The sequence below is a fragment of the Manis javanica genome, chromosome 8 (genome assembly GCF_040802235.1).
Source record: "Manis javanica isolate MJ-LG chromosome 8, MJ_LKY, whole genome shotgun sequence".
In the NCBI taxonomy this organism is placed as follows: domain Eukaryota; kingdom Metazoa; phylum Chordata; class Mammalia; order Pholidota; family Manidae; genus Manis; species Manis javanica.
The window spans coordinates 1,595,303-1,613,856 of NC_133163.1; positions in this window are offsets into that span (position 1 = coordinate 1,595,303).

The following is an 18,554-nucleotide window of genomic DNA, read 5'->3' on the forward strand; positions in this document are numbered from 1 at the left end:
ACAACGCTGGGTTGGGGCTGACAGCCCAACATCTGCATATAACCTTTGACTCCCCCAAAGCTTAATTTATATGTAAACTGTATATTATAATAAAAAAAGTGATTAAAATTCATGAGTACAGAAACCAACTCAAGAGGTACAAAAATACTAATAGAATAAACTGAAGCAAGTAAAAGAAAGGAAACCAGAAAGGCGTGAGCAGGAATTGACAGAATAGAGAGCAAAGAGTAAAGAGAAACAGCAAACAAAAACTTAACATTTGTAAAGATGCGTAGAGCAGACAGGCCTCTCTGTGGGCGTTGTTTCAGTGGCAGGCAGCCCACAAGTTTTGGTGAGCAGTGGCCCTTGAATGCGAGTGTGAATTGCATGGGTCACTTCTATGAGGATTTTTTCCTTAGTGTATGTATTGGAAAATGTTCTTGCAGATTTGTGACAACCGGAAAAAGCACTTTTTTTTCTCTAGCTTATTTATTGTAAGAATACAGTATATAATACACATGATGTACAAAATATGTGTTAATTGGCCGTTTATGTTATTGGTGAGGCTTCCAGTCAACACTTAACTATTACTAACGTTTTTGGGGGTCAAAATTTTTTGACTGTGCTGGGCTGGTGCCCCTAACCTCCATGTTGTTCAGGGTCAGCCGTGTGCACCTTTTGGGTCACACATTCCCCCCGAAGGACTTCATTTGCTGCCCCTCCTTAGATCGCGCTGCTTAGATGTGCTTTCACATCTTTCCTATTCCTATTAGTTTTTATGATTCTCAATTACTAAGTTATATTAAAATCTCCCACTGTGTTCATTTTTCATTGTACTTACCGTAAATTTTTGATTTATTTATGTTGGAGGCTATGTTTGCCATTGTATAGTAATTATTTTAATCCTTACTAATGCCTTTTCCTTGAAACCTGTTTTGTTTGATATTGATGCTTTGTAAACTTTAAAACAAATTTATATTTGCCGAATTTATTTTTCTTCCTTTTTGAAATGACAACTTTCTGCGTTCTTACATTTGAGTATCTCTTTTGAAAACCTAACTGGATTCAATTTTTTCAAGTCTCCATTTTAGTCTGCAAATTCATTTCATTTATATTTATTGATGTATTTGGATTTATGTCTACAATTTTATTTTGAGATTTCTGTTTCCTGTGATTTTTTTTCTTCGCTTCTCTCACCGCTCTTTCTCTGCCTTCTGTTGGGTTGATGAATTTGTCTTTACTGTTTTTTCCCCCATCTCTTATTGTATGGATGTTTTAGGTTCTATTTAGATTCTGTTTATATTCTCTTAGTAGATGCTCAAGATTTTTTAAATGTGTATACTTGGCTTAATAAAGTCTAAATTCAATCAAAATCTCTATTATAATCCTCTAGAAATAGAAAGGACCTTTGCATGCTTCACTCCAATTATACTGTTCTGTGTTTTGCATGTTATTCTGAACTATTTTAGTTTTGTCTTATTTTTATATCTTAAGATTAGTCATCATTATTATTAAATTTTAACTGATCTTGTTTGGATTCATTTCTGCCTTTTATCTTTTCCCTATATTGTTTCTTGAATCTCACTCTTTTCTCTGGTTTCAGTTTTTTTCCCTCTGTGAATAATATCCTTTAGAAGTTCTTTCAGTGTGGGAATGCAGATGTTAACTTTTTAATTTTTGTTTGTTGAAAGATACATAGTTTCCAGTCCTTACAGGTAATTCAAGCTGGGTATAAAATTCTAAGTTGACATATTTCCTCTCAGCTCTGGTAGGACATTTCCACACTCTCTTCCAAGTCTCTTGTTGCTGTTTAGAAATCTTACTGTTAGTTTAATTTGAGTTCCACTGGATGTTATCTTCTGCTGTTATGGGCTAAATCATGTGCCCTCAAAATTCATGCATTGAAGTTCTAATCCCTAGGACCTCAGAAAGTATCATAGTTGGAAATCAGGTCTTTAAAGTAGTAATTAGGTTAGAATGAACCTGTTAGGATGGGTCCTAATGCGGTATGACTGGTATATATCCTTATAAGAAGAGGAAGAGACACCAGGGATGCGTGTGCACACACAGAGTGTTAACCATGCGTTAACACTTCCGCATGTGAGGACATGGGGGAAGGTGGCGTCTGCAGGCCGAGCAGAGAGGCCTCAGGGGAACCAACCCTGCCCACACTTTGATCTCAGACTTTTATCCTCCAGAGCTGTGAGAAAATAAATGTCTGTTGTTTAAGCTGCCCCAGTCTGTGATGTTTTGTTTTGGTAACCCTGGCCGACTAATACACCTGCTTGTCTCTGCTTGCTCTTAATATATTTCCTTGCGGTTATACTGTGATATAATTGGGTGTGTAATTAATTTTTATAATTCTGCCTAGAACTTATCATGAGTCATGAACCTGAGAATCCATCTCTTTCACCAATAATGGAAAGTCCTCTGCCGTTGTTTCTGTGCAGAGCAGAGTCCACACAGCAGGCCTGAGACTGCACTCCTTAAGAGGACTGCTTGCCAGGTTGGCCCTCAGTTGTCCTCTGGGAACTTAGATTTTGGAAGGGATCCCACTATTCCCAGAACTAATAAGAGTGGCTCACTGCACCTACAGTGTTTGTGCAAATAATATGATTAGTCTTGTATAGTTGCTTTCCTTCTGGAAATCTGGAGTTTTTGTACTTTCTGGATAGAAGCTGCTCACACAGACAGCTCCCAGTAAAATCCCTGGGTGCTGGGGCTCTAATGAGTAGATGGTGACAGTGGCCTGATAGACAGGGTTTCACATGGTTGCCGATCTGTTCCTGGAAGATTCAAGTGCATCCTGGTGGCTGCTGGGAGAGGGCTTTGGAAGCTTCTGCCCCCAGGCGTGGCCCGTCTGCCATCTCCCTCCGCTGCTCTTGCTCTGTGGCCTCTCGCTGCGGTGGTTGTGCACCCTGAGTCCTGCCAGTCCCCCTGACAGGTATCGGGACCCCGGGCACGGTCTCTCCTGGAGCCTCGCCAGAGTGTGTCGGACCTTCTCTTCCTCAAGTCTCTTTCATGTTTTCCACCTTCGTGTTCTGTTCTGTGCTTGGGGTAACTTCCTCAGATCGGCATCGGATAATTGTCTCTTCAGCTGTATCTAAACTGGTGAATCTATCATCCATTGATTTAAAAAACTTTAATGACTATAGTTTTCTTTGTGATATTTTAATAATTTATACATTTATTTACTCATCCAATTATTTATATTAGCTTAAGATTCATATTTTATAAATATCATAATTTATATCAGTATAAATATCATGTATTTATATTAGTATAAACCTGTGAATTCTTGTTTTACCCATTTTAACCCAACACCATTATCATCTGTTTTTCTCTCAGACTTGCCCAGCTTATGCCACTGAGGGCTTTTGGGCTGTCCTTGGGTTCTTTTGACATGTCTCTTTGTTTCCTGACCACTTAATGTATTTCACAGTTGTTTTTTCTTTATCTGCCCAGCCGTTTCTCCAAGAAGCCCTGGTTCCTTGCAAGGATTTTAATTTATTTATTTATGTTTGATCAGGTGAAACACAAGCATTGTTCTGAAAGCTGGGACTATACACAGAAAGGTTTGCTTTGAGGAGTGTCTTGCCCTCCATGCCCCACACCCCATTCTGTTCCACCATCTTTTCCACCCCATTCCTGCAAAACTCCGTAGATAAACAACTGCCTAAGGCTTCTTTCTGCACAAATGAGCAGATTCGTGTAGTTCCATAGAATAAGAAAATAGTTTTTTATTTCTATTTCCTTCTTACACAAAAGGTAGCATTATGTAGATACTCTTCGGCTCTTTGCTTTTATAACTAAAAAATATCCCTTGGCAATCCTTCCACAACACTGAGTTCCAACAGCATTTGTCCTTTGGTGACTGGCTTATTTCACTCAAGGTCCATCCTTACTGCGCAGGTGCCAAAATCCCCTTCCTTCTGAAGCTATCTGAGCGCATGCTGGATTTGCGTTCTTTAGTTATGTGTGAGGTTGGCCACCGTTTCATATGTTTAAAGACCGTTTTTACATCTTTTTTGAGAATTGTCTGTTCATGTCATCTGTCCACTTTTCTAGTGAGTTGTTAGTCATTTTTTGACTTTGTTCAAGGTATTTTTTTTTGCCATGCAAAATTTTAATTTTTATTTAATCAAATGTATCAATTTTTTCTTTTATTACCTCTAGATAGTGAATCATATTTAGAAATCCTTTCTCTGTGCCAGAGTTAGAAGGATTCACCCTAGGCCACGTTCTGAGATACAGGGGGTGAGGACTTCAACATTTCTTTTTAAAATTTTTGACAGGGGACACAATTCAACTCATAACATCGAGGTCTTCAAATTTATTCTCAGAGATGTCTGACGAAAGTGGTCCTATGATTTTAGACATGTCTTCTGCTTCACTGGTTGCTTTCTTCTTGTCATTTCTCATTTGTTATATGTGAGCTTTCTCCTCTTTTAATGACCAGGTTAGTTAGCAGTTTCTCTATTTTGTTAATTAAAAAAAATCAGGATCTTGATTTATTATTTAGGTCTAGTGCTTTTCTGTTCTCTACCTTTAAATATTAATTTCTGCTTTTCTCTTTGTTATTTCATTCCTTGAGCTTTCTTTTGGCTTATTCTGTGGTTCTTTTTCTGCTAGTCTGAGCTGGGAATTTTATTTTATTTTTTTTTCATTCTTTCATGTTAATGGATAAAAGTATTCAGAGTTATGAAATTCTTTGGTCACTACTTTAAGACTATCCCTTAGACCTGGATATTTAGTATTTTTACTGTCTTGATTTTTAAAAGAAAGTAATTCATTGTGTCTTTCTACCTTTGCCCAAGGGTTGTTTCACAGTGGAAGGGCTTTTGAGTTTTTATTTTGTTGATACTTTCTAGTTTTATTGGATTGTGATCAGAGATTGTCGACCGCAATTATTTCAAGTTCATAGAACTTTCTGCTTTTCTGGGGCCTAACCTGTGGCCGATCGTCGTGGCGGCTCCAGGAGCGCCGGGCAGGAGCGTCCGGTGTGTTTACATGGCTGCTGCTTATGAGCCAAGCTGAAATTTTCTTCTTTTGAAAAATGAGTCAAGCCCATTAACGTTAATGAGTGTGACTTGGTGGCTGGTGCCGGCTGGCGTGGTGTTTCGTGGTCATGTGCTGCGTGATGTGCGCGTTTTGCTCTGTTCCTTTTCTTGGCTTTGCTTTCTTTTTAAGGATTTATAGTTTTATTCTCATGATAAAGATTCCTGTTCTCTTACTTCAACTTTTACTGTTGGTTTGCCAGTTTTTCACGGTAACTAGCTCTCCCTCCCCTGTCCCTGCAGCACTATTGAACTTGTGTTTTCCTCTTTCTCTCTCTTCTCCCCCTGCCTTTTCCAAGTGGCATTATTCCCACTGTCAGGACACATGAGTACGCAGTTTTCTGCCCTCTGCCCCACCACGTGCCCTTTGGCTGGCATTTTGCCGGTCATCTTTCCCATTGGTTGAAGTCAATTTTCTGTAGGTTCCTCAGGAAAGGCTCAAGGCTCAGAATTTCCGAGGTTCGTGTATGTTTGAAACTGTTTCCTACAGCCTTGATACTCGAAGGCCAGCTTTGCTGGATAATGATACACTTTTGTATCTCTCCTTACTTATTTTATTTTGAAAATAAGCACAAGATTTCTGGATTAGAGGAAGATCAGTTGCGTACTTACAGAATTATCTCAGTATGGTGCCCGTGACCCATTCCCCACGTAGGTAACATGGTGAGACAGAGACAGACGCTGTTTGTGCAAAATGAGTTCTGCGCCACTGGAGAGGGACCCACAATCATGAACCTTGGAGCTTATGTAGGAGCCGCTCTGCAGATACCACACGATCCTGCCACGGGAGAGAGGGAAATAAACCCTCCCTTTCTAATGCAAGCACGTTTTAAGAAGAGAAGGGAAGGTCTCCAGCTTACAACCCTTTGGGGTGCCCCAGAGGAGCTCTGGTTTTACCCATTTTGAAAACTAAACACATAGCAAGGGGCCATAAGCTGGGTGCTGTCTCCTGTGCACGTGATGGTCTTAAGCTTCAAGGCTTGCTCCCGTTCAGGCGCCCTTTCTCCCAGGTCATCAGTAAATTTTGCTTAGAAAGCCACGACCTTGCAGAAACACATACACATTTTCTCTACAAATATAAAATTCTTGATTCAGACTTTCATCGATATTTCAGGGGTGTTGCCCAGTGTTGCCTTGCTTAACTGTTATTTTCCAGCTGTCTGCCAGGCTAGCTCTTCTGTTCTTGTGCGTTCTTTTTGCTTTGCTTGGAGACACAGTAGTTTCATTAGCAATGTCTCAGAGCTGAGCATTCCCGGTGAATCATCCCAGACATCCACCGGATGGGCTCCCAGGACCCGCTGCCGCCTTTTGTTTCTGTTTCTGGACCTTTATGTGGGTCACGGCTTTAAATATTATTTCTGTCCATGGTTTTGCTTTTCACCTTCAGGGGTTCCCACTGTGTGGGGGTAATTCCTTACACACGCTTCTTCTGCATTCCCACCACTTTCTTCCCGACCCTTTTTACTTTTCATTATCTAGTTTTTCATTCTCTTGGGCATCTTGAATTCAGTCTTCCTTTCGTCTTCGAAGATGGCTTTGTCTGCCCCTTGTCATTTCTCTCTGGGTGAGTTCTCACATCCCCCGGTGCTTTTGGGAGTCTATTTAATTCAGTGTGGGGCGCTATCTCACCGTGTTCTAATGCTTTTTTTTTTTTTTGTCTGTTTCCTCAGGAAGGCATTTTTTAAATCAGTGAGGTGTGTTGATTTCCACATTCTGATTTTTATAGTAACTTTGAATAGACTTCATTTTTTCCTGTTCATTCAGTGGCTTTGGGGAGCTTTGCACGATTCCTGGCTCAGCAGCCCAACCCCAGCGCTGTAGCGAAGTCCGTTCTCACTTTTCGGCGGTGGGAGCCCGCGGGGGTTGTGTGTCCTCCGAGTTTGGGTTCATTTTTTTTCTAGGAGGACCTGAGATTCCTCCCCTTTCCTCCTTTTTGCCTTTACAGCCTAATTCCTAGAGGGCGCGTCTGCCTTCCTTGTAGCATTTCTCCTGATGCTTTGCCCGTCAAAGCCTCCAGGGCAGGTCGCACGGGCTTCCAAGGCCATCCCAGCGGGGCCCCGACCCATCCGGAGGCGCGGGCCGCCCCGCTCCCCACTGCTGCGTGACGATTGCACTCCCACCCCGCGCTCCTCCTGCCTGGTTCCTGTGATAATTCAGGGCTGCTGCCCTTACTGTAAAGACAGTGAGAAATCAGTGACCTGCTGGGATTTCTTCTCCTTCCTTTTTTTCACTTAAAATCGTGTTGGAATAGGAGCACCCCGTCTCCTGGTCATGCTGGGGGACCGGTTTTGTGCACTTCCCCTTATCCTGAGCGCTCTCGCTGATTCTGGCGGTGATGGGCTGATGCAGACCCAGGGCATCCATTCTCTTTGGCTGCCCAGAAACCCTCTTGGGGTGGTTTTAATGCACATTCCTTTCTTGTGAGTGATTTTATGGTCATTTTCACAGGTTTGAGAATCAGTGGATTTTATTTTTCTGCAATTATTCACCCTGCTTGAAAATTTTCCTCTACTGACTTGTGGGTGGGCCCCTTCTCTTATTGATTTTTAGAATGTCTTTGCATACGAGAAAAATTGTGACATTCCTGGCAAAAAGTTTCGCCAAATTCCTAGATTTCTGTGGACTTTGCTGATGGAGCCAAAGTCATCAGCCTCAGCTGCAGGCTGAGTGGTCAGGGCTCTGCGTTCATTGGGAGACAGAAGGGATTCGAGAACAGAACCTTCGTACGTGGAAGGCAGGACTCAGGGACACTTAGCCCCCTTCCTAGGGAGCCGGAGGGCAGAGGCGATGGGGAGGGAGGGGGTGGTGAGGAGGCGGCTGAGAAGGACCCGCAGGAACCAGAGGGGAGGAGGTGTGAATGTGTGCAAGGGGGACCAGTTCTTCGGCTCCAGGAGATGAAATGAGAGTGGTGACAAACGCAGGGAATGCCTAATCTGTGCAGCCCTGCAGAATGTGGGACCATTTGCATAAATATTGTTTGCAAAAAGCAATTAGCAGTTCATTTACATGCAGCGAAGTAGCAATTTACACTTTTTTCACGGAACGATTTCTTTGCCTATGTGCACAAATTCGACGCCTTGCCATAGGCCTTCAAAGAGTAGGGCATGGCGATTTTTTATGTTTTGGTTCTTCTCTTGGTGTCCTGAGATGTAAATTTTTTTTTCTTTTAAAAAAGGAAATGCCAAATTAATGGCAGAGGCTCTCTAAACTCACATCCTCTGTTCGCATCCCTTCTCCCCACCCCAGAGCCAAGTGTTCTTCTACTGGTGACTGTCTGCACATCCCTCTGTGGCTGCAGCGTCCTAGTGAATGGCGGTACTCCGGCCACTTGGGGGCATGGGCACCCGGCTCACGCAGACGGCCGTGCTCAGGGACAGTCTCTGCGCGGCAGTCCACACCGGCCCCGGTTCACACGCCGCTCCTGACTCCTCCCTGGAGCACCCACCCCTTTTGACTGTGGTCGAGCTTCCACCCCTCCCTGAAGGCTCCCTCCATGCCTGGGCACTGTTCCCTTGGCTTCTTAGGCAACGATGCACACAGAAGTGAGGCTTTCTCCCCGGGGCAGTGACCGGCTACACCTGCCCCCCGCCCCCCAGCTTGGGCCAGGCCACAGTGACGAGGGATCTCCCTAAACTGTGGGATCTTAGTTCAAAGAAACACGGCACTTCCTGGCCTCCGGTGACCCTGGGTGGAATGTGGAGCCGTACGGAAGAGCCCCAACCAGGCATGGCCTGCCCTCCCTTCTCTTAACTGAAGACAGAGCAAAAGCTTTAGTCTTCCTTTTGTAGGAGAAAAAATATTGCACTGGACATTGAAACATGGTAAGAAAGACTTTATTCAAGACTACTGTGGCAGGGGAGAGAGGCCGGGCCAGCTCTGAGTAAGTGGGGTGGTGGGTGTTCATGCCCAATGGGCAGGATGAGGGAGTGGGCAACATCACCAGGAGGGACTTGATGAGGGGTCGGAGGTCGGGGAGGGGGCCTGGTTGGTTCTCAAGTGTGGGGGATTCGTGCTGAGCTGGCTTAGTAGGATTCTTTGCCGAAACGGGAGCCGGCAGGCCAAGGGTGAGGCTTGGTCCAACACACGGCTTGGAGCAGACTGCGTGAATGGTTGGTTGAGGAGGGGCCCTCGCCACCCACAGGCTCTGGCAAACTAGTAGAGCAGGTGGCGCTGAGCTCACTGTCAGGTGGAAAGGCACATGGTGGCGATGGGAACTCCGGGAAGACAGAGCCGGACCTGGCGGACGGAGCCTGCGGAGGGGATGGAAGCCGGCGTGACTGGTGTCCCCAGGGAGAAAGGAGCCGGCACGTATCTCAGAAACAGTGAGCTCTAGAAATTTAAAAAAATCATTAAGAACAAATCACAAATGTCCTCTCGGGTGGGCTGAGTGTGGAAAGGAGTGGGCTGGGGACACGGGAGCCCACGGCAAGCTGAGGCATGGACGCCGCCCCGGGATCCTAGAAGAAGGCAGTAAGGGGAGGGCGGTGGGGCAATGGGAAGAAGTTTTCTATGGACTTTTCCAGAGCTAAATGCTGGCACCGGCTTCTCTGAAAGAGCCACCAGAGCCGAGCAGAACGAATGCAAACCAATTCCCCAAACTCGCCCCTTGACACATCAAAGCGCAGTGCCAATCAGCAGAGAGACTCCTAATAGCCTCTGATGTTGGCGAGGAGGGGCCACCAGATTATGGAGAAGGACCACGAATCAGACCGACACCGGCCTTTTAATGTTGGGTGGACAGATCAAGACAGCAAAATCTTCCCTCTGAGGGGGGCTCTCCAGACAGTCCATTTTTATGTGTGAATTAGCTCCACAACCCACTGGCTGCCTGAAAGAATTGCCAGAAGATGCTTGTAGGAGGAAGGGAAGGGACCCCGGGAGCTGATGGTCACTAGTGCTGTTATGTTTGGGCACAGCTGAGGACCATGCATGGATTGTCCAGTTTAATCCTCGCAGCAATGCTGAGGGTCAGGTGCCACCATTAGCCTCTCAGGTGAGCAAATGAAGGTACAAAAACATAAGCACATTGCTGAGTTCAATTGTTAAAATCACAAACAATCTGGAGCTAAGATTCCAAGTGGGGCTGTGGATAAAGTGAGGGTCCCCATGCCCGGGATCCTCCCCGGGCCCTGGCTGGGCTGGCTCGCTGCACACCTGTGGGCAATACGTTGCTATTGACTCTATGTAAAGAGCTCTGCTCAGGGCTCTGGGAGACACGGCTGCAGGGCTGCAGGAGAGCAGAGCAGAGGCTGGGGTGGTGGCGGCGCTGAGGACAGAGACTGGGACAGTTGCAGGGACAGAGAGGCCCAGAGGTGGAGACCGGCTTGCTGCCTGCAGACTTGCTCTGAGTGGACGGGATTCTAGTGACTGACCTGCCACCTGGAAATAAAGTTGGGTATAACCCTTTCACCCCAAGAACATTCCATTGTCATTCTTTGGTCTCATTGGATCCATAGTGAAGCTGCCCGGGGCTGGAACCCCTTGGCAAGACAGAGGTGACATAGGGAATTTCCATACATTAAAACAAATAATATTGTAGGCCAACTTCAGTAATCCCGATTAAATAAAGTTGGTAATCAACAGCAAAAAAGAAAGTTCTTCAAAATGTATGCAGCTAGAAATACTCTGCTAATTATTTTAGCAGGTGTTAAAGAAAAAATAAAAATGGAAACTGTAAACTACTTGTAATTGAATGACTAGGAGAAGGTTTCCTGTCAAAATGCACAGGATGTGGCCAATGTGTTACCAAGAGGAAAATGTGTAGACCTAAATTCATTTACTAGACTTGAAAAGTGATGGAGTAAGATTTTTAACTGAGGAAGCTGGAAAAGAACAGTCAGCTCCGAGAAGTGGCGTGTTCATCCTAAGGGAGGACGTGGCGTCCGGGCAAAGACCCCGGTGGGCAGTGCCCCCCCTCCCCCCACCCACGGAGGAAAGAGAGGGACCACGGGGCGGATGGGCGTGGCTGGGGGATGAGGCGCCAGCCAGCTCCCCTCAGGCGGGGCTCCTGCACCCCGGGGCTCCCACCCCCGTCCCGTGCCTGCTGTCCGGGCCGCCGCCTGCTGACGCCCTTCCAAGTCGGCTGCTGGCGGAGCGGGTGCGCGTCGCGCGGGTGCCCAACACTCCCGCCCTGCTCACAGTCACTCTCGGCAGGTCAGCGCCCTGGCCTCCCAGTGGACCAGCCCGGCCACCTGAATCTGGTCGCGGTGTGTTTCTGGGCCTGCAGCGCTGAAGGCCACACCCAAAACGACAGACCCGAAAGGCCTTGTGAGTCTTGATATTTAAAAAATTATCTTCGGATCGTCAAAGGCCATGCCTGTCATCCCGTGAGGCCCAGGTGCGGCCCCGAGGACCTGTCAATCACTCCTGGCTCCCAGCCTCTGCTCCCGGCTCCCGGGGCGCCGCCGCGCCTCCTGCTGCTGCGCCAGCACATTCACGTGCCTGTCCCCCGCCGGCCACCCACACGCCCGGCCCCCGCTGGGCCGCCCTGCTGGCACATCTGCTCACCCTTCACCCTCCCGTCCCCCTCCCGCAGCCGTCCTCCGCCCGCCGTCCACCCGGGCGCCCTCCTCTGCCCACGCTGCGGAGGGCGCTGTCCGTGCGCGGGGGCGCCCGGTGATCGACGTGCGGATGAGCCGCGCACCCGCAGCGATCTTTTGGAGGGAAAATGGGCTTTTTTACATGACCCTTTCTTACGTCTGCGCTTAGAAAGAGCAGAGAAAATGGCATGAAACTTGAGGCGTTCGCCCTGGGTTTGTTCCTGGAGTCTCCGCGGGCCTCTTCAGTCGCCCTGACCGCCCAGCCCGCCTTCTTCCAGCTGCTCCTCTTCCTCCTGGTCAGCTGGAGGCCTGCAGGCACGTCATCCTCACTGGCACGTCCTGCTGCCCGCCCGCCTGTCCCCAGGCCTGGGAGCGGCCTCCGAGAGGGGTGGTCCTCCCAGGGCCTCCCTTTGTGATCCGGCATGCCTTGATGCCCGACTCCTGACCCTCCCGCCCAGCCCCTCCAAACCCCTGCGTCCCTCAGACCCCCGGTCCACCAACCGCCTGCCCTTCCCCCCTCACCCTACCACATGCCCACCCCTACAGGACTTGTGACCTCTACTTAGACGTCCGGCCCCCTTCCCCCGGGCCTGGGACCGGTGCTTGGCCCAGGTGCCCAGGAGTGGCCCACGGAGGTGGAGGGAGGGACCCCCACACCGCGAGTCGTTCTCAGGACAGCTCTGGGGCGTGGACACAGCGGCCAGAGGGGTCCGTTCCTATCCCAGCTTGCAGAAGGCCAGGCTCAGAGGTGGGGTCTGCAGGATGAGCCTGGCTCTCGAACGTTCCCACCGCACAGTTCGCAGGGTACCGACAGGGGAGGCGGACCGGCTCGGCTGTGAGGTCGCTGGTGCCCTGGTGCCTGGTCGTCAGCCTCTGAAAGCAGCTGCTGCCGTAAACGCCATGGTGACTGCCTCTAACTTCTGCATTTCTTTCCCATCGCCGCCCCATTAGCTACCTGTCGGCCAGCCGGACAAATGAGCCTGGACACAGGCCGCCAGCTGTCTCTCCTCCCTGTGGGATAGCTGGTCGGCCTGACGCTTCTGTGCGTTCACACACATGTATTCAAACCATAGCCGTAGTTTTTTTATGTATAAAAATGGGACACCTCTATGCACATTATTTGCAATTTGCTTTCTTAATTTAACTCTAACAGATAATCCTTGAAGCCAATACCTGCAGACCTGACTCTTAACAGTGTGCCATTTCCCATCATAAGGAGGTTCTAGAATTTATTTAACCTCTCCCTGGTTTATAAACATTCTGGTTGTTACCATTTTTAGCCAGTATAGTTATAATAAACATTCATGTGCATATGTCTTCACAAAATGAAGCGTCTCTGTTGAACCACAGCCTCTGAGAAGTGGCAGAATCAGGTCCAAGGACTTGCTCGGCTCTTAGCTCTCCGCAGCACTGCCGGGGGGCTCCCCAGAGATCCTGGGTCCCATCTCCCAGCCCTGGTTCACCAGGAGTGGACTCGATCAACTTTTTAAAGCTTCGGGATTTAGTTTTTGTTTTGATTTGCATCTTCTCGCTATTAGAGAGAGTGAGCATCTTTTCATATTTATGCTTACGCTTCCACTTTTGTGAATTATCCATTTGTCCTTTATCTTTTCAATTTGCCAGAACTATTTGTACTTTTGGGAAATTAAACCATGTCTGTTTACACAGGTCGCAAATGTTTCCTCTCAGTCTATTGTTTGTCTTTTCACTTTGATACTAACATTTTATTTTGCTACTGATGATTTTAAATTTTTATGCAGTTTGATCCTTTTCCTGTATTGTTACTGGACTTCCCATCTTGCTTGGGTCACCCTTGCCTGAAATGAAGCAAATAGAGTCTTAATTTTTTTTCTATTACATTTTTGTTTTACTTTCTTGCTTTTAAAACATGATGAGTTTATTTTTATATTGGTTTGAGGTACAGAGTTAAATGTGTTTTCTTTCCAATAGCTTCTGTTTCTCCAGAATAGAAAAACTACTTTTCCTAGACCAGATTCCCATTTACGCTTGAATTTCTGATCATATCTTACACTAAAGCTATACACATTAGTATAGCTTCATGGCAAACCTTAACATTTTGCAAAAAGTTTCAGCAATCATTGCAGGTCCATTCCTTATAACTTTAAAACACACTTTAAAACAATAATATCTAGTGCTTTAAAATAGTTTGGGTGGAATGATGATACCTCTGCAGATTTCTCTGGGACAGTTTGGCATTTCAAAGGTGGCTGGACATCTCATCCCGAGGCCTGGCTTCTCCCTGTGCGTTCAGCCTTGCTTAATGTCCTTCAGGGACAGTGATTCCCCTTCATCTGAGTCGCATGTCTCTCTGGTCATGTGGAGTCTTCTCAAGGCCATGGATTTTTCAGCCTGTGTGAGTGCGGTTCCATTTCTAGCTGGGGGTTGGTTGTTGGGGTGCTGCCCTGAGCCACATGGCACCCCCACAGGACGGGGATGCCCGCTTCCTCACTGCTGGTGACCACCAGCTGCGCCTCCTTGCTAAATTCAACAGGTACCACCTCCTCCATGGTGTTGACCCTTCCCGGGGAGGCAGCCCACATCCAGTGACTGGCCAGTTAGGGGGCACAAAGGTCCAGACCCTGGCCCAAGTTTGGGACAATTCTGAAGGCTCATCACTGTAGGACTGGTCTTCTGAGCGAGTCCACCCTCGGCCCATCCTGCTGCCTTTGGTCACTCATGGGTGTGGTTCCCGTGAGGACACCCCACCCCCAGCAAATCTGCAGGCCATCAGCTTGCGTCCAAGAACTTGGCCAGGAGGTAGTTCCAGGAAAAAGATGCTAACACAGTGCGGTGGACCCCATGTCAGTGACTGGTGGGGAGGTGATCCCCTGCCCCCCTGGGGGCGCGTCTGCGCGGGGCCCGGCTTGCAGCACCAGGATGAGCAGATGTGCTGGTGGTGCCCCACCCCGGGAGCTCGGCAGGCGGAGGGGACAGTGACTGCAGAGCTCTGGGACCAGATGGCTGGTGCTGGCACAGCTGATGCCAGAGAGACATGAGAGGTGGGCAGGGCTAATCCCCAGCAGGGCCGGGTGTGAAGGCCGGGGGCCTCCTTGCAGCCTGTGCTTGGAGGGCAGAAGCAGTGGGAGACTGGGCCCAGGACTGAGGCCAGCAGCATTCTGGAGGAGAAGGGGTTCTTGACCTTGGCACGGGTGCCTCCAGTGTCTGGACTCTGTGGTGGATCTGATTTCAGGGGGATGGGCTCAGCCTCTGATGTCCACATGCACTGCCTTCTCTCCACGCTCTTTGCCAAGTCATGCCCCGGGCCCAGGACAGATGCTTCCTGTGATTGGTCCACATGCTGCCCACAGGGTCAGCTGCTGACGGGTCACAAACAGGACTCTAGAATCACCTCCACCAAAGGAAGCTGCCCCACCTGGGATGATCCCTCCTTCCCAGGGTCACATCCCTTGACTGGAGAATTCGAGAGAGTAGACTTGGTTTCCTTGCTCAGCTTGGGACATCTCCAAGGGACAACTGGACTCTCAGAGCTTCCCATTGGGCAGGCGGAGGCCTCTGTGTCACAACCACATCCCAGTCCAACCTCTGCCTCGGCCCAGAGGAGGAGATATACAATCACATGAGCAACTTTGTGGTTACTAGATTCCCCCCATTATCAAGTCCCCACCACATACCCCATTACAGTCACTGTTCATCAGCATAGTAAGATGCTATAGAGTCACTACTTGTCTTCTCTGTATATACTGCCTTTCGTGCCCCCCCCACATTATGTGTGCTAATTGTAATGCCCCTTTCCACCCCTTATCCCTCCCTTCCCACCCATCCTCCCCAGTCCCTTTCCCTTTGGTAACTGTTAGTCCATTCTTAGGTTCTGTGAGTCTGCTGCTGTTTTGTTCCTTCAGTTTTTGCTTTGTTCTTATGCTCCACAGATGAGTGAAATGATTTGGTACTTGTCTCTCTCCCCCTGGCTTATTTCACTGAGCATAATACCCTCTAGCTCCATCCATGTTGTTGCAAATGGTAGGATTTGATTTCTTATGGCTGAGTAGTATTCCATTGTGTATATGTACCACATCTGCTTTATCCATTCATCTACTGATGGACACTTAGGTTGCTTCCATATCTTGGCTATTGTAAATAGTGCTGCGATAAACATAGGGGTGCATCTGTCTTTTTCAAACTGGGCTCCTGCATTCTTAGGGTAAATTCCTAAGAGTGGAATTCCTGGGTCAAATGGTATTTCTATTTTTAGTTTTTTCAAGAATCTCCATACTGCTTTCCACATGGTTGAACTAATTTACATTCCCACCAGCAGTGTAGGAGGGTTCCCCTTTCTCCACATCCTCACCAGCATTTGTTGTTGTTTGTCTTTTGGATGGTGGCCATCCTAACTGGTGTGAGGTGATACCTCACTGTGGTTTTAATTTGCATTTCTCTGATGATTAGCGATGTGGAACATCTTTTCATGTGCCTGTTGACCATCTGATTTTCTTCTTTGGAGAAGTAACTTCAGATCCTCTGCCCATTTTTTAATAAGATTATTTCCTTTTGGTTGTTGAGGCATGTGAGCTCTTTATATATTTTGGATGTCAACCCCTTATCAGATATGTCATTTATAAATATATTCTCCCATACTGTAGGATGCCTTTTTGTTCTACTGATGGTGTCCTTTGCTGTACAGAAGCTTTTTAGTCTAATATAGTCCTACTAGTTCATTTTTACTTTTGTTTCCCTTTCCCGGGAGATATGTTCATGAAGTTGCTCATATTTATATTCAGGAGAGTTTTGCCTATGTTTTCTTCAAAGAGTTTAATGGTTTCATGACTTACATTCAGGTCTTTGATCCATTTTGTGTTTACTTTTTTGTATGGGGTTAGACAATGATCCAGTTTCATTCTCCTACATGTAGCTGTCCAGTTTTGCCAACACCAGCTGTTGAAGAGGCTGTTATTTTCCCATTGTATGTCCATGGCTCCTTTATATTAATTGACCATATATGCTTGGGTTTATATCTGGGCTCTCTAGTCTGTTCCATTGGTCTATGGGTCTGTTCTTGTGCCAGTACCAAATTGTCTTGATTACTGTGGCTTTGTAGTAGAGCTTGAAGTTGGGGAGCATAATCTCCCCTGCTTTAGTCTTCCTTCTCAGGATTGCTTTGGCTATTCGAGGTCTTTTGTGGTTCTATATGAATTTTAGAACTATTTGTTCCAGTTCATTGAGGAATGCTGTTGGTATTTCGATAGGGGTTGCATTGAATCTTTTGATTGCTTTAGGCAGGATGGCCATTTTGACAATATTAATTTTTCCTACCCCAGAGCATGGGATGAATTTCCATTTATTTTTCTAATTTCTCTCAAGAGTAGTTTTCAGGGTATAGGTCTTTCACTTTCTTGGTTAGGTTTATTCCTAGATATTTTATTCTTTTTGATGCAATTGTGAATGGAATTGTTTTCCAGATTTCTCTTTCTGCTAGCTCATCGTTAGTGTATAGGAACGCAACAGATTTCTGTGTATTAATTTTGTATCCTGCAACTTTGCTGAATTCAGATATTAGTTTTAGTAGTTTTGGAGTGGATTCTTTAGGATTTTTATGTACAATATCATGTCATCTGCAAATAGTGACAGCTTGACTTCTTCCTTACCAATCTGGGTGCCTTTTATTTCTTTGTGTTGTCTGATTGTCATGGCCAGGACCTCCAGTATTATGTTGAATAACAGTGGGGAAAGTGGGCATCCTTGTCTTGTTCCTGATCTTAAGAGGAAAAGCTTTTAGCTTTTCACTATTAAGTATGATGTTGGCTGTGGGTTTGTCATATATGATGGCTTTTATTATGTTGAGGTACTTGCCCTCTATACCCATTTTGTTGAGAGTTTTTATCATGACTGGGTGTTGCATTTTGTCGAATGCTTTTTCAGCATCTATGGAGATGATCATGTAGTTTTTGTCCTTCTTTTTGTTGATATAGTGGGTGATGTTGATGGATTTTTGTCTGTTGTGCCATCTTTGCATCCCTGGGATGAATCCCACTTGTTCATGGTGTATAATCCTTTTGATGTATTTTTGAATTCGGTTTGGTAATATTTTGTTGAGTATTTTTGCATCTATGTTCATCAGGGATATTGGTCTTTAATTTTCTTTTTTGGTGGTGTCTTTGCCTGGTTTTGGTATTAGAGTGATGCTGGCTTCATAGAATGAATTTGGAAGTATTCCCTCCTCTTCTATTTTTTGGAAAACTTTAAAGAGAATGGGTTTTATATTTTCTCTAAATGTCTGATAAAGTTCAGAGGTGAATCCATCTGAAGACCAATTGAATCTTAAAACAACTGATATTTCTCAGTTTTGGGGAGGATGTCTGTAACACAGATATGAGAGGAAATGTGGACAATATTTTTAGATATCAGTTTGGTGATTTCTGTTAATGCTTAATATGTGCATACCCTCTGGCCCAGTGATTCCTATTCTAATAATTTCTTTTACAAGAAATACTTGCCCAAGTGCACAGGCATATATACAAAAGGATGTTCACACCCCAGAATTTAAAATAGCAGAAGTTGAAGAATTAAGCATCCGTCATTGAATTAAAGTATTCAATGCATAACATTGAATAGTTATGTAAGCTGTGGAATAATTTTATTATAGAGTGTTAAACAGTTATTAAGAAGAATAACATAGATCTGTATGTGCAGGTAGAGAATAATGTCCATGGCCTATTGTTGAATAAAAGAATCGATCTGCAGATTTTATATATAGTATGAAGCATTTGTGAAAATTTTGTGTGTGTCCTTAGCAAAATATCTAGAAAAGTAGAAGCCAGATGGTTGAATGTGGTCACGCCAGATAGTGTGGCTGGGTGGGGTGGGGGAGTCAGGGGAATTCATTTTTTTACTTGATACGTATCTGTATCACTTGACTTAAAAATTGAGAATTTATTACTTTGGCAATAAAACCAAAAGGTTTTTTTAGTACTGGCAACGGAAGTGCTGATTTAAGTTTAAACCA